Source organism: Panthera pardus, unplaced genomic scaffold, assembly GCF_024362965.1.
Source record: "Panthera pardus isolate Hobbes unplaced genomic scaffold, ASM2436296v1 HiC_scaffold_24, whole genome shotgun sequence".
Classification (NCBI taxonomy): domain Eukaryota; kingdom Metazoa; phylum Chordata; class Mammalia; order Carnivora; family Felidae; genus Panthera; species Panthera pardus.
The window spans coordinates 94,224,810-94,236,872 of NW_026526810.1; the positions used below are offsets into that span (position 1 = coordinate 94,224,810).

The window sequence follows — 12,063 nt, forward strand, 5'->3', positions numbered from 1 at the left end:
AGTTGGGGGTGGGAGGTGAGGTCCACAGTTCTCAGCACAATCCCCTCGGTCCGCCCAGAAAGGAGGGCTTCCCCTGGGAGACCCGTCTGAGCCCCATCTCCCTGTAGGCTATGCTGAGTCCAGGTCAGGGGGTGAGGGAAGGTGGAGAATGCTGGCTTGGGGAATGTTCAGGAATGAGTGTCAGCTGAGGTGGGGATGCCCTGGGATCCAACACAATTAGCTTCATTCTGTCACAGTTGGGGGTTTTCTTATCATTAGTTGGGGAGGCCTAGCCAGAGAATTCCAGTATTCCAGAGTGAGTTTAATTGTGGGTGATTTCATTCTGCCCTTTTTATGTCGAAGCCAGAGGCTTGCGTCATATAACAGTGAATTCAGGGAGATTTTTTATTTGCATGTGAATCATAGCTTTTCCAGCTGAATGTCACTTACTTGGAATTTTTGTCTGATTTTGTTTTTGTTTTTGTCTCTTGGTGTTTTTCCATCGGGCTCTTTGGCTAACCAGAAAAAAAAAAAAAAAACTAGAGGAAGGGCTCAATCTGACTGGAGCAGGGTTTGAGTTGGCAACTCAAAAAGAAGAGTATTATGAATGTGAAAAAAAGAAAACGGATGCTTTATTTTGCTTTGAGGGAGGGACCGAGGCCAAGTCAAATTGAGAGCTCTAATTTGGGAATGGTGTTATTACAGGTCACTGGGAGTTGGTTACGCTCTAAATTGGGAGGCCAGTCACATGAGGAGGCAGCAAAGGCGGATCACATGGGGGACGGTCGGGGCTCTTTTACAATGAACTTTTATTTTATTTACTACACAGTTGAAATGTACTTCTTTCGTGTTGAGAAACCAAGTCACCTTACTGGCGGTGAGCACTCCCTATGTTGGCCCATCAGTTGTTTTATTAGTGAGTCAGTTCTTGCCATGTGTAGGTTTTCTGGGGCTTTATTTAGGTACTGGACTCTGTTCAGTGATTAGTGGAGCAAGCCATGTGCTAAAGGTTATTTATCTGCTCTGCACCTTCACCTTCAGATCTTCTTCTGAGGGGCTTGCATTAATCTCTTCCAAAGGCCCTACCCCATTTTTGATCTCAAGGTCAAGACATTCTGATATATATCCATGTAAATATATATATAATCTCTATTTATTAGGTTATCTTTCATGTCCTGTTACTATTAATATCAGCCTGCAAAATAAAAACCAAAAAAGATGGGTACTGCTCCCCACCATGGGCAGCTGGGAACAAAGTGTTCTTCCTACCCCAAATCGCAGACCCTTGATGCCCTTGGCATCTCGGGGATGACCTGGAAAGGGTGTGTGTGGTAAGCTGCTGATTTTTTGTGGAGAATCAAAATTGGCTTTTTTTTGATGTAGAAAGCCCTGATTAGTTGGCTGTGTTTGAAATAAAAACAAAAATGCAGCCCAAGAAGAATATCTAGAACTCCGCGTCCAGTGCAAACAAGTTGTGCTCATGGTCCTAAATGGGGCGCGTTACTAAGTCTGTGACACAGAGTCTGCTGGTGCTTCCAAAGCATGTGGACCGGCGATGCTTGTGATCAAGGTTAGGAATAGAAGGTGTGTGGAAACTTTCTATAAAAGGCAGCCGGGGCCCCTGGACTGGTGTGGATGAGTGGTCAGGAAACTCTGGCACTGTTCATGGGCATACCAGAGTGTTGCTGCATGACCTTGTGTGAGCTTCTCTGTGCCTCAGTTTCCCTGAGGCACAATATTGGTTTTGGGAGGGGAGGATAAAGGATTCCAGAGATGTATGAGGTGTGAGATGTTAGCAGTAAATGGAGGGAGCGGGTGCCACATGGTATCACAGGAGCTCCAGTCAGGCCATGTGTCCCCAAACATGGCTGGGCCTCTAGTCTCTCCTCCAGCATCGTCCGCTGTGGGCGATGCCTCTGACATCACAATACCCAGCTGGACACTCAATAATGATGAGCTGTGCCCAGTGGACACCAGAGGAGGGGAGAAAAGGAGGAGGACAAAGTGGGGAGGGAGGAGATGGAGCAATCCCTTATGTGATAATTCCATCAACTCAGCTTTTCATCTACCATCTGGTTCAACTGTAATGTGTTCAGCTCCATATAACCTATACAGCGTCTGTGCCCTCTCCCCCAAACTCAGCAAAATCTTACGGTCCTCTAATCGAGAGAATTTTGCTCCTGTTGCTGCGTGTCTCGTGGTTCATCATCGGACCCGTGAGTTGATACTTCTTTACCTGACGGCTCTCCGGAGCAACCGTCTAGAGGTAATGGTCTGACTGCGTGGTCTAGGCTCTTCTGGGCCAACTGCACACCCACCTCCATCCTTCTCAGAGCAGCGCAGAACTCCGGGGTGGGGGCGATGTGGGAATGGTTTGCGACGGTGTGGTTCTACGGTCAAGATACTTTAGAACGGAAATTCTCACCTACATTTTATCATGAGCCACCCCCAGGCCTGGTCAGACTTTGTTAATGGTTCTAACAGCATTCTGAAACCCAAGTGGGCTGGATCGAGGCCTCTCTGTTGAGCCTTTGAAGGTGCCGTCACTCCTTTTTACTAGCTAGGTTGCTGTAACCGCAACACTTGAGAGATCATCCCTCTCCTAGAAACATTATGACGTTTTGCTTGCTTATTTGTTGATAACTTTCTTAAAACTCCAACAACTTCCTCTTAAAAATAGGTCCCTGCCACCGATTGAGTTGATTCCTCTTAGCCCTTCTCCTGGTAGGATATTATTTTTCCTACCTGGTTTCACATCAGCCTTAACCTGCTGACCATGCCTATGCTAGAAATTGGAGGCCTTGATTTTTCTCTTAGTTCCTTTGACCAGTGGTTCTCAAACTTAAGCCTGGATTCAAATCACCTGAAGGGGTTTTTAAACAGAGTTTCTGATTTAGTAGATCTATGATGGGGATCCAGATTTTGCATTTCTAACAGGTTCCCAGGTGTGTGTGGGGAGGCCTGGCGGGGGCGGGGAGGCGGGGACTGGGGGTGGTACGATACTCTAAGAACCTGTGTCTTAGGCCTTTTTGGCTCTCCTAGCCTCTCTTCCTCCCCTTCCTCAGCCTGCAGGAGAGGATCCCATGGAGCATTGCCCTGGTCCCTTCTATGATGGTGACCATCATTAACAATTTTATAGCATTCACTATGGGCCAAACAGTGGTCCCTTGCTTTACACAAGTTAAATAATTCAAACATCTTAACAGTCCTATGAGGTATCCCATTTTCCAAATGAGGAAACCGAAGTGTGTAGAGCAGTTAAGTGAATTGCCCAAGGTCACACTGCTACCCAAATGGATGGTTGGAATTCAAGATTCAAGCCCAGACAACACAGCTAGAATCTATGCTCTCAGTCGCTATGCTTTCTTATCTTTCTTTTCCTCAAGTCACTTAGAGCACCTAATGCTCCTACAGTTTTTGGAAGTGAATACCTCAGAAAGGACATCCAAGACAACCGAGCATATCTTAGGTACTTGTAACCTATGTCTTGGGGTCTGAGTCTCCAGACAGCTCGGCTTCCACGTGTGTGTATGTGTGTGTGTGTGTGTGTGTGTGTGTGTGTATGTAGGTTGGTGGGAGATGGCTCTTTGAAAGCTGACTGAACCTCAGGAGGACCTCGGGAGGAGCTAATGTGAAGACACGAGCGGCATCCACCCCCGAAGGGAGGCCAGAGCTCCCCTTCTGCTAGAGCCCAGTGTCCCCTCACTATTCTGCCCTAGTCCGAAGGTTTCTGCTGTTGACACTTACCACCCTAACCAGAGACAGACAAAGCTGGGAAGGAACAGATCTGCTGTGTCAGCAGTTATGATAGAAAAGCACATGTGTCTACGGCCATACCACCCTGAACGTGCCCGATCTCTTCTGATCTTGGAAGCTAAGCAGGGTCGGGCCTAGTTAGTACTTGGATGGGAAAAGCACATGTATCTTTTGTCCAGTGTGGTCCAGCAAGCCTGCGTGATCAGCACTGACCTAGACAAGCATTAAGAGACACATAAATGGGAGGCACTGTCCCAGCCCTCAGGGGAGCCAGCAGTCTTCATTCAGGAGAGAGTCATACAGCATGTACATTATTGAGCTGGTCTGTGTGGTAGAGAGGCAGTGAGGGCTAGAGCAGATCAACAGGGAGGAGGCAGATTCTTAAGCCACATCATGGATGAGGATGGGGAGCACGAGGGGAAGGGTTTTGATGTATGCAGGGCATATCTACAGCAGAAAATATTTGATGATAAATCTTTTAAGATTTGAACTGCCACAAGTTGTCTCCATTGGTGTAGTGATAATCGATTAAGCTTTTTGTGTTTTTTTCCAGTAAATAATGTGTTGGATGCTGATTGGAGGTCTGCTGGAGGTTCTGGGGGTTATTTTAGAAAATGGATTCTATTCCTTACAGAGTTGCTGGTTGGTTCTATAAATGGAGGCCTTCTTAACGTATTTTTTCTACCTCTCTGGTCTGATTCTCTCCAATTTTTTTGTATTGTGGACATTTCTGTGGGGTACAAAACTTTTCCCATGGCTATCTCTGACCCCACACACCCCATTGAGGAGGACAGACCCTAACACTGGGCCATCAACATTGATAGGGACTAAAGATAAAGACCCAACAGCTTAATAAATACATCTCCCCTTAAAGGTGGTGGTGTAAAGCTAGATTAAAACAAAATGGAGCGTGCCTGGGTGGCTCAGTTGGTTGAATGTCCGACTTCGGCTCAGGTCATGATCTCGCAGTCTGTGAGTTCGAGCCCAGCGTTGGGCTCTGTGCTGACGGCTCAGAGCCTAGAGCCTGCTTCAGATTCTGTGTTTTCCTCTCTCTCTGCCCCTGCCCCCCTCTCTCCCCCTCCTCCCCTCGCGCGCTCTCTCTCTCTCTCTCTCTCTCTCTCAGTCAAAAATAAATAAACATTAAAAAAAGTTTTTTTTTAAAAAACAAAATGGGCCACTGCTGTCACTCCCAGCACTGGACCAGTGTTATATAAGTCCTCTTGCTGTTTTTGGGTCCTCTTTTGGTTTAGAATTCTAGACGGTATGTTTGAGGCTCAGAAAGGATGGCACGAGAAGCTTTGTCTGTAGTCTATAATATGGGCTGTGAGCTCTTGTCTCCTCCTGCAACTTTCCCACAAAGTCTGCTAAAGCAAAGCGTCCTCATCTGGTTAGTGCCCCTGATTCTGGTCCAGCCACTGACCTCTGGGTCTCTTTAATTTCAAAGTGGGATGCCCAGAAGGAGGGAATAGCCCAAAAGGACAGAAACGGCCTTGGCCATTCTCATTTCTGATTACAGAACTTCATCCTTTTCTATTGTCCTTCCTGCCTTTCTTCCTTCTTAACAGAGGACTTTAGGAATTAAAAAGTAGCTCCCTTTCTCAAGAAAACCAAAACAACCTTATTCTGAGCACATCAACAGACCTACTTACCTGAAAATGAGTTTGATGCACAAAGAACAGGTGAAAGAAAATAAACTGCCTTTTCTGCTTGCCTTTGCATAAATTCCTGGAGTTGGCTAATAGCTCAAGAGAACCAGAAGGAGAGGTGTGCCTCTCACTCCCTCTACAGGGCTATACCTAACTAATCAGGAAAAGCAAGCAGGATTGGAAACGTTTTGGGGGTTGCTTACCCAACTCAATCCTTACACAGTTGATTAGGCCCTTTTTTTCAAATACAGTAACAGTTAATTTGTGACCATGGATTTGAATATCCTCCCTCCACAAAATTGTCCATTCTCTCCTCCCCTAGAATAACTTTTACATGTATTTCAGATTTCATACCTAAATGAGTGATGCATGAATTTTACTGTCAACTTTTCTGGCACGTCTATTTTGGGGATGTATATGTGCTGTTCCTTGGTGACAGTATTTACACACATCACAGGGCTCTTACATTCACACTTACACTTTGGATTCCCATCTCTCAGGATGGGAAATTTTGCCTGTAAGTTGCTGAGCAACTTCCACATTATTTTAGAAAGTGTGAGACTTAACAGCCCAGACTCATTTAAAGACACAGAATGGCCCCCTGTTGTCACAGGTGAATCGGCCCTTCCCAGGTTTGTAAACCTATTGTGGGAAGTGGCTGTTGTTCAGTTTGGTCTGTTGGATCAAGCATGAACTATTCCTTTGAGATTTGACCTGTGTATATTTCTCTCAGGACACTCCTTATGGACTCCATCTGGCCATTGCCAAAGATTTTAGCCTGGAGTTCTTCACTAATAAATACGATGGCAGGTAGGCTACCTGGGCAACAGTGTGCTTCTTTCAAAGTTCTCATTTGTAGAGCTGCTCATGGAATAAGGCCCGAATCTGAGTGTTCTCGGACAAAGCATGTTTTCCTCCTTTGCAAGGTCAGCATGAGGATTGCCAATTCATTATTCTGAAATACTAATGGAGAGTCATTCTGTGGTGTGTGGGGTTTTGTCAGTGGTGGTCTGGGAGTGCGAGAACGGCACTGAAGTTTAGTGAGTGGGAAAACTTCCTGCTTTGGGAACATTTATGGCCTCTCCTCTGAGAGGTTTTTGGTATAAAAAAAACTAGCTGAATGTGGTTTGTAAGGATTTGTCTTGCATTTGTCAAGAGTAAGGTAACATTTTCTTCATCTCTAATTTATATGACTCTTAGGAGACCCATTCCTGTGAGGTTTTATTAGAACATAATTACTTACGGCCAAAAAATTTGGATGTTACAATAGTTTTAACACAGCCCTATTGGCATTGGTTTTCTTTCTTTCTTCAACAGATGTTTGCAAGAGAGTCATATTAAATACATCTAATTCTGCTGCCTCAGCCTAATGAATCTTTATCATGAAGATTACTTTAATTGGTGTCAGTTACAATCAAGAAAATCACCCATTATGCTTTTGTTTTCCAGCACGTGGGGAAATTTTCCATCCTAACAATACTGAGAGGGGAATGTAGTAAAGATTTTGAAAATTAAGTTAGTCATTTTATTTTCCTCTTTTACACGTTCCTGTTTTTATTTGACACTAAAGCTAAAAGTAATCAGAATTCTGCACAGTCCAACTAGAAAGAGGTGACTGAACTGTTTCGGGGTGACCCGTGACACCTACAATAGTTTGCAGGTCACCGATTCTTCATTTAAAAGAAATTTCTAGGAAGTGCCTAAGATTTGAGTAAGAAATCCCAAAGTCTAACAAACCACTCTCAAACAAAATGCCTGGGAACAACTTTATGTAGCCATTTAAAAACGCAATTGATAAAGAAATGACAATGCATGGGAAAATGGGCACAACATTACTAGCCACATAGAGCTATTGTCTAGTGGAGAAGTACAGAAAATAGGTGTGATATACAACAGGTCACATGGTAAATGCTGTGGAGAAAAATAAAGCAAGGCACGGTGGATAAGGAAGTGTAAGGTGAGGGAGTAATATGGGCAATTTAAAATACTGTGGACAGAGAAGTTCTCACTCAGAAGGCAACATTTAAGCAAAGACATAACTGAGAGGGGCTGGATGTGGATCTGGGTAGGGGAAAAAGCATTCCAGGCAGAAGAAACAGCAAATGCAAAGGTTGAGGGGTAGCACATATCTGGCATGTGAAAGAAACAACAAGGAATCCAAATGGACTGAAAAGAACGAGGGACCAGTAGTGGGGAATGAGGTTCCATCATAGAGAACCTAATACATTATTGTATGGCTTTTGCTCAGAGATGAGAAACCGTTGGAATGTTTGATCAGAGAAGTGACATGACCTATCTTCCAGTATAAAAAGATGATTCTGTTCGTTATGTTGTTTGTGGGGCAGGAGGTGGATGGAATGCAGAAGCATGGTGAGAGGTGGTTAGAATCTGGGTATGTTTTAAAGATTCAGCACACAGAGTTGCTAACAGATTAAACATGGGATATAAGAGGAGTAGTCAGTCCATGATGCTCGAAGGTTTCAACCTGAGCTACTGGAAAGATAGACGAGCCATTGCTGAGATAGAACAGAGGACCGAAGGAGCAGATCTAGTGACAGCAAGAGGGGGAACTCAGTTTTGGACAGAGTAACTTTGAGATCATCCAAGTGGACGTGTAGAAGATGCAACTGAATGTGCATCCAAGATGAGACCTGGGCCAGAGATACAAATGTGGGAGTCGTCTGTACAGACATGAGGTCAAAACTGAGGCAGGTGGTCAGGGGAGCTGGCCAGTTTTATGTGCCTGTTGGGAATGGGCAGCCTTAGACCTGCAAAAGTTAGCCATGGCCAGGAGGAGGTCAGAAACCTGAATGTGAATCCCAGCCCTAACTTGAGCTCTTGGCCAAGATCTCAGGACTAGTTGACTACTGGTCTGGGTCCTTCAGGAGCAAAGGAGACCTCATGGAAGAATGACCAGATCACTTGGGAGTGGTAAGTGGATATTGTAGGTGTCTGTTCAAGTCACAGGTACCCTTTGAGGATAGTCAGTGAATGACCAACAGCTAATGACCCTCATGGTCCCAGAGAAAGCTCTAATGGTTATAATGGGCTATGCGGTCTACTACATAGATTCCTTTCTTTTCTAGTGAATTCAAGGGGTGGCAGTAGCATTAAAAAATTTGTTTTTGTTTTTATTTATTTTTGAAGAAGAGAGAGAAACAGAGCATGAGTGGGGGAGGAGCAGAGAGAGAGGGAGACAGAATTCGAAGCAGGCTCCAGGCTCCAAGCTGTCAGCACAGAGCCCGATGCGGGGCTCGAACTCACAAACTGTGAGATTATGACCTGAGCTGAAGTTGGATGCTTAACCAACTGAGCCACCCAGGAGCCCTGGGGCAGTAGCATTTTTGAGTGATTTTTTGTTTTTTTACCAAATAACATGAAGCTCTAATTAGTTAACTAGTAAGCTATATTCATCAACTATTGCTGTGTAACAGATCACCCCAAAACTTAAGAGCTTCACATCATCTTCCCCTCACAGTTTTCTGAGGGTCAGAAATTTGGGACAACCTTGCTGGGTAGTTCTGGCTTAAGGTCTCTTGCATGGTTGCAGTCAAGATATTGACTAGAACTGGAGAATCCATTTCCAAGGTAGCTCACTCACATGGCTGGTAAGTTGGTGCTGGCTGTTAGCAGGAGGTCCGATTTCCTCCCCACACAAGCCTCCCCCAGGGCTGCCTGAGTGTCTTCATAATTGATGTAGCTACCTTCCTGCAGAGTGAGGGAGCCAAGAGAGGAGGTGGAAGCTACAATGCCTTCTATGACCTAATCTCAGAACACCTTACCACACTCTATTGGTCACACAGACCTGTTTGGATTCAGTGTGGGAGGAGAATACACAAGGGTGTGAATACTGAAAGGCAAGGGTCCATGGGAGCCACCTTGGAAGCTGGCAGTCACCCTTCTTGAAAACGGAGAAGGTTTCTATCTATCCAGTCCTTTATGTCTGCTCAAAGCACCACTTGTAGCTATAGGGGCTCAGTAACTGCATGCTGTCCCAGTTCCCCATAACAGCTAGTCTAATCCACATGTCTTATATGGCTCCACCAAATTATGGGGGTGTTTGTCCAGTCATTTCTAGCTCAAGTAGGCACCTTAGGAGACGATAGACAAGTGCAGGTGCCAGCACAAGAATCCCACCGTTGCCATGTTGGGATTTGCCATTTTTCCCCCTGACTTTTTAGGTGCCCTGTCAGCTCACATTCCTACCAAATGCATAGTGTCTGTTATTACCACTGGCCATCTGTCCCCAAGTTGTGCAGAGTTGCACTACATTTAGAAAGCTTTAGTACATGACGTGTAATAGAAATCCTTCCAAGGAGCATTTGACCATTTAAGATCCACTAGAATTCCTGCCTTTTATTGCATTTATTTAAACAGTACTTCTTGTGTGTGTGCACTTAATTTCCAACCATTTCTCGCATGAACAAATTGCCTAAATATACTTGTGAGAAACCCTTTTATAGTAAATGTTATTAAACCGAAAACAAGGGTATAATAAAATAGCAATTTAAGGGTAATTTACTAACAACTGGAACCCTTAAACATTGACATACTTTTGTGTAGTAATAATACCAGACTTGGTATTTAAGCACAATCTTTGTCACTCTAAGAATAATTGGGACAGTTTCCTAATCCTCATGGTCTTTTATTATAGCTCTTTCAGGATTTTTTTACTACTCCTATGTCACTGGTTTGTAAATTATAAATCATCAACTTTTACCCACGTAAAACATCCAGCAAATAACATCTTTGCTCCTTATCTAGAGAAAATATTCAGAGAAAGTAGTAGAGGTGAGTTGGCACCATTGAATCTTGCTGTTCTTGGACCTCTGTATTCCAGAGTGTCTACTAAATACAGTGGTATTGGGGTGTATGATAACAGAAACTGCATCACAGAAGTGATTGACTCATTGCAAGTTTCAGGATTTCTAAGTCTTCCCCAGTAAGGAAAATCTGTTGACTACACATCTCAGTAAAAGCTCCTTGCTCTCTGGAAGGTGGTGTGAATGCTGCAAAGAAGACCAATGGGCAGGGCAGCTGGACAGGACCTAGCTCTCATGTACCAAGTCCCCACATGTAGGACCAGGCTTCTGTTTGAAGGTGGAGATGCTTATTCTCTGATCAGTGTCCTGGGGATGCTTACCCTGAGAGACTGACTCAGTACTAACTAGAAAGTAGTAGACCTTGCAATCCTGGCTTATTAGCTTGCCATGAGGAGCCATCATCAGAGGGACCAGATGTACTCCAAGTCCATATACTCAGCACAGGAAGGCCTCCACAGGAAGCCAAATCATGATCAGAAACCATTTAACTCGCCCTGAAAAGCTATCATCACAGAATCTTGCAAGAGACGATCCAAGTCTGTATGGTCAGTTCATTCTCACCCAGGAATGAAGATACCGGGAGCGAAATCATAGTCCAAAAGTTGTTTGGCGAGTGGATAATCAGGATGAGGGAGGCTGAGGTGACTGTTGAGTGGCAACAGGTTAGCTTCATGAGTTGATCTCAGAATGGGAATGATTTTGCCTGAAGGGCTGAACTGCTCAAAGCCAATGCTAACGCTTAATTTTTCCAGAGGTGTATTCCAGTTTTGAAGAGGTATATTGTATTTTTTTTTTATCACATAACACATTACCCAAAACTTAGCAGATAAGGAAAAATAAACACGTTATCACATGCAATTCTTATGGATCAGGAATATGAGAGGTTCTGGCTCAGGGTCTCCCAAATGTGGTCCAGAGTGCAGTCATCTGAAGGCTTAAGGGGCCAGGGGTTCTGCTTCCAAGATGGTTCCCTCACATGGCTAGCAAGTTAGTGCTAGCTGTTGGCAGGAAGCCTCAGTTCCTCACTTTCAAGACCCCTCTCCCTATTGGGTTCTTTGAGTATCGTCATAGCATGGTAGCTAACTTCCCCCAGAGTGAGTAACCCAAAAGAAAGCAAGGCAAAAGCCGCCAGTGCCTTTTATAACCTAATCCATGAACTCACACACTGTCTTTTCCGCTACACTCAATTTGCTAGAAATGACTCCCTAAGTCTAGCCTGCCCTGAAGGAGAAATGAATTCATTAGGCTCCATCTTTTAGACAGGAATGTCAAAGAAGGTGTGGACATATTTTAAAACCCACAGTAAGTATCACCTACGTTGTCTCTGCAACTCCTTTTTTTCCTGCCCTTCCATAGCTGGCAAGTCTTCTGCTGATCCATGTACTCTATTGATATATTCATATTATTGTCTTTGTAAATATAATACACATATACACCTTTTATATGTAATTATATATCATATATGATATAATATTTATAATGTGGATACTATGTTACACATTACACATATTATCTATATTATAAATATTAATGTATTGAACTTATGGCCAAACTCTTCTAGCATGATAATCATTATGTATCTTTATGCTCATTTGTATACCCCCATTCTGCCACCTCACTAGCCAGGGGGACCTGAGGCAAATTGCTTGACTTCTCTGTGCCTCTGTATCCTCATCTGTAAAATTAGACTGTAATAGGACCTATCTCATAAGTTTCTTGTGAGATTTAAATGAGTAATTACACGCACAGCGGTTGGAAGAGTGCCTGGCACATAGAGACCATTCAATACCATCAGCTGTCAGCGTGGTGTCTGTAGTTGCTGCAGAATAGTTTGATCCAGTAGTACAAGCCCTCAGAGG

The 12,063-nt window shown here is 44.1% G+C and overlaps 1 protein-coding gene across 4 annotated transcripts in view; it reads left to right on the forward strand.

The window, feature by feature from the left end:
• SAMD4A (sterile alpha motif domain containing 4A) overlaps positions 1 to 12,063 on the forward strand; it is a 214,434-nt gene that overhangs the window by 110,388 nt on the left and 91,983 nt on the right. The window contains exon 1 of one of the 4 annotated variants that reach the window (XM_019451760.2): positions 1,955 to 2,245. The exons of the other annotated variants lie outside the window; for them this stretch is intronic. The gene's annotated coding sequence lies outside the window, so the exon portion shown is untranslated. Of the gene's footprint in view, positions 1 to 1,954; positions 2,246 to 12,063 lie in introns of those variants that run through there. 4 annotated transcript variants of the gene reach the window in all.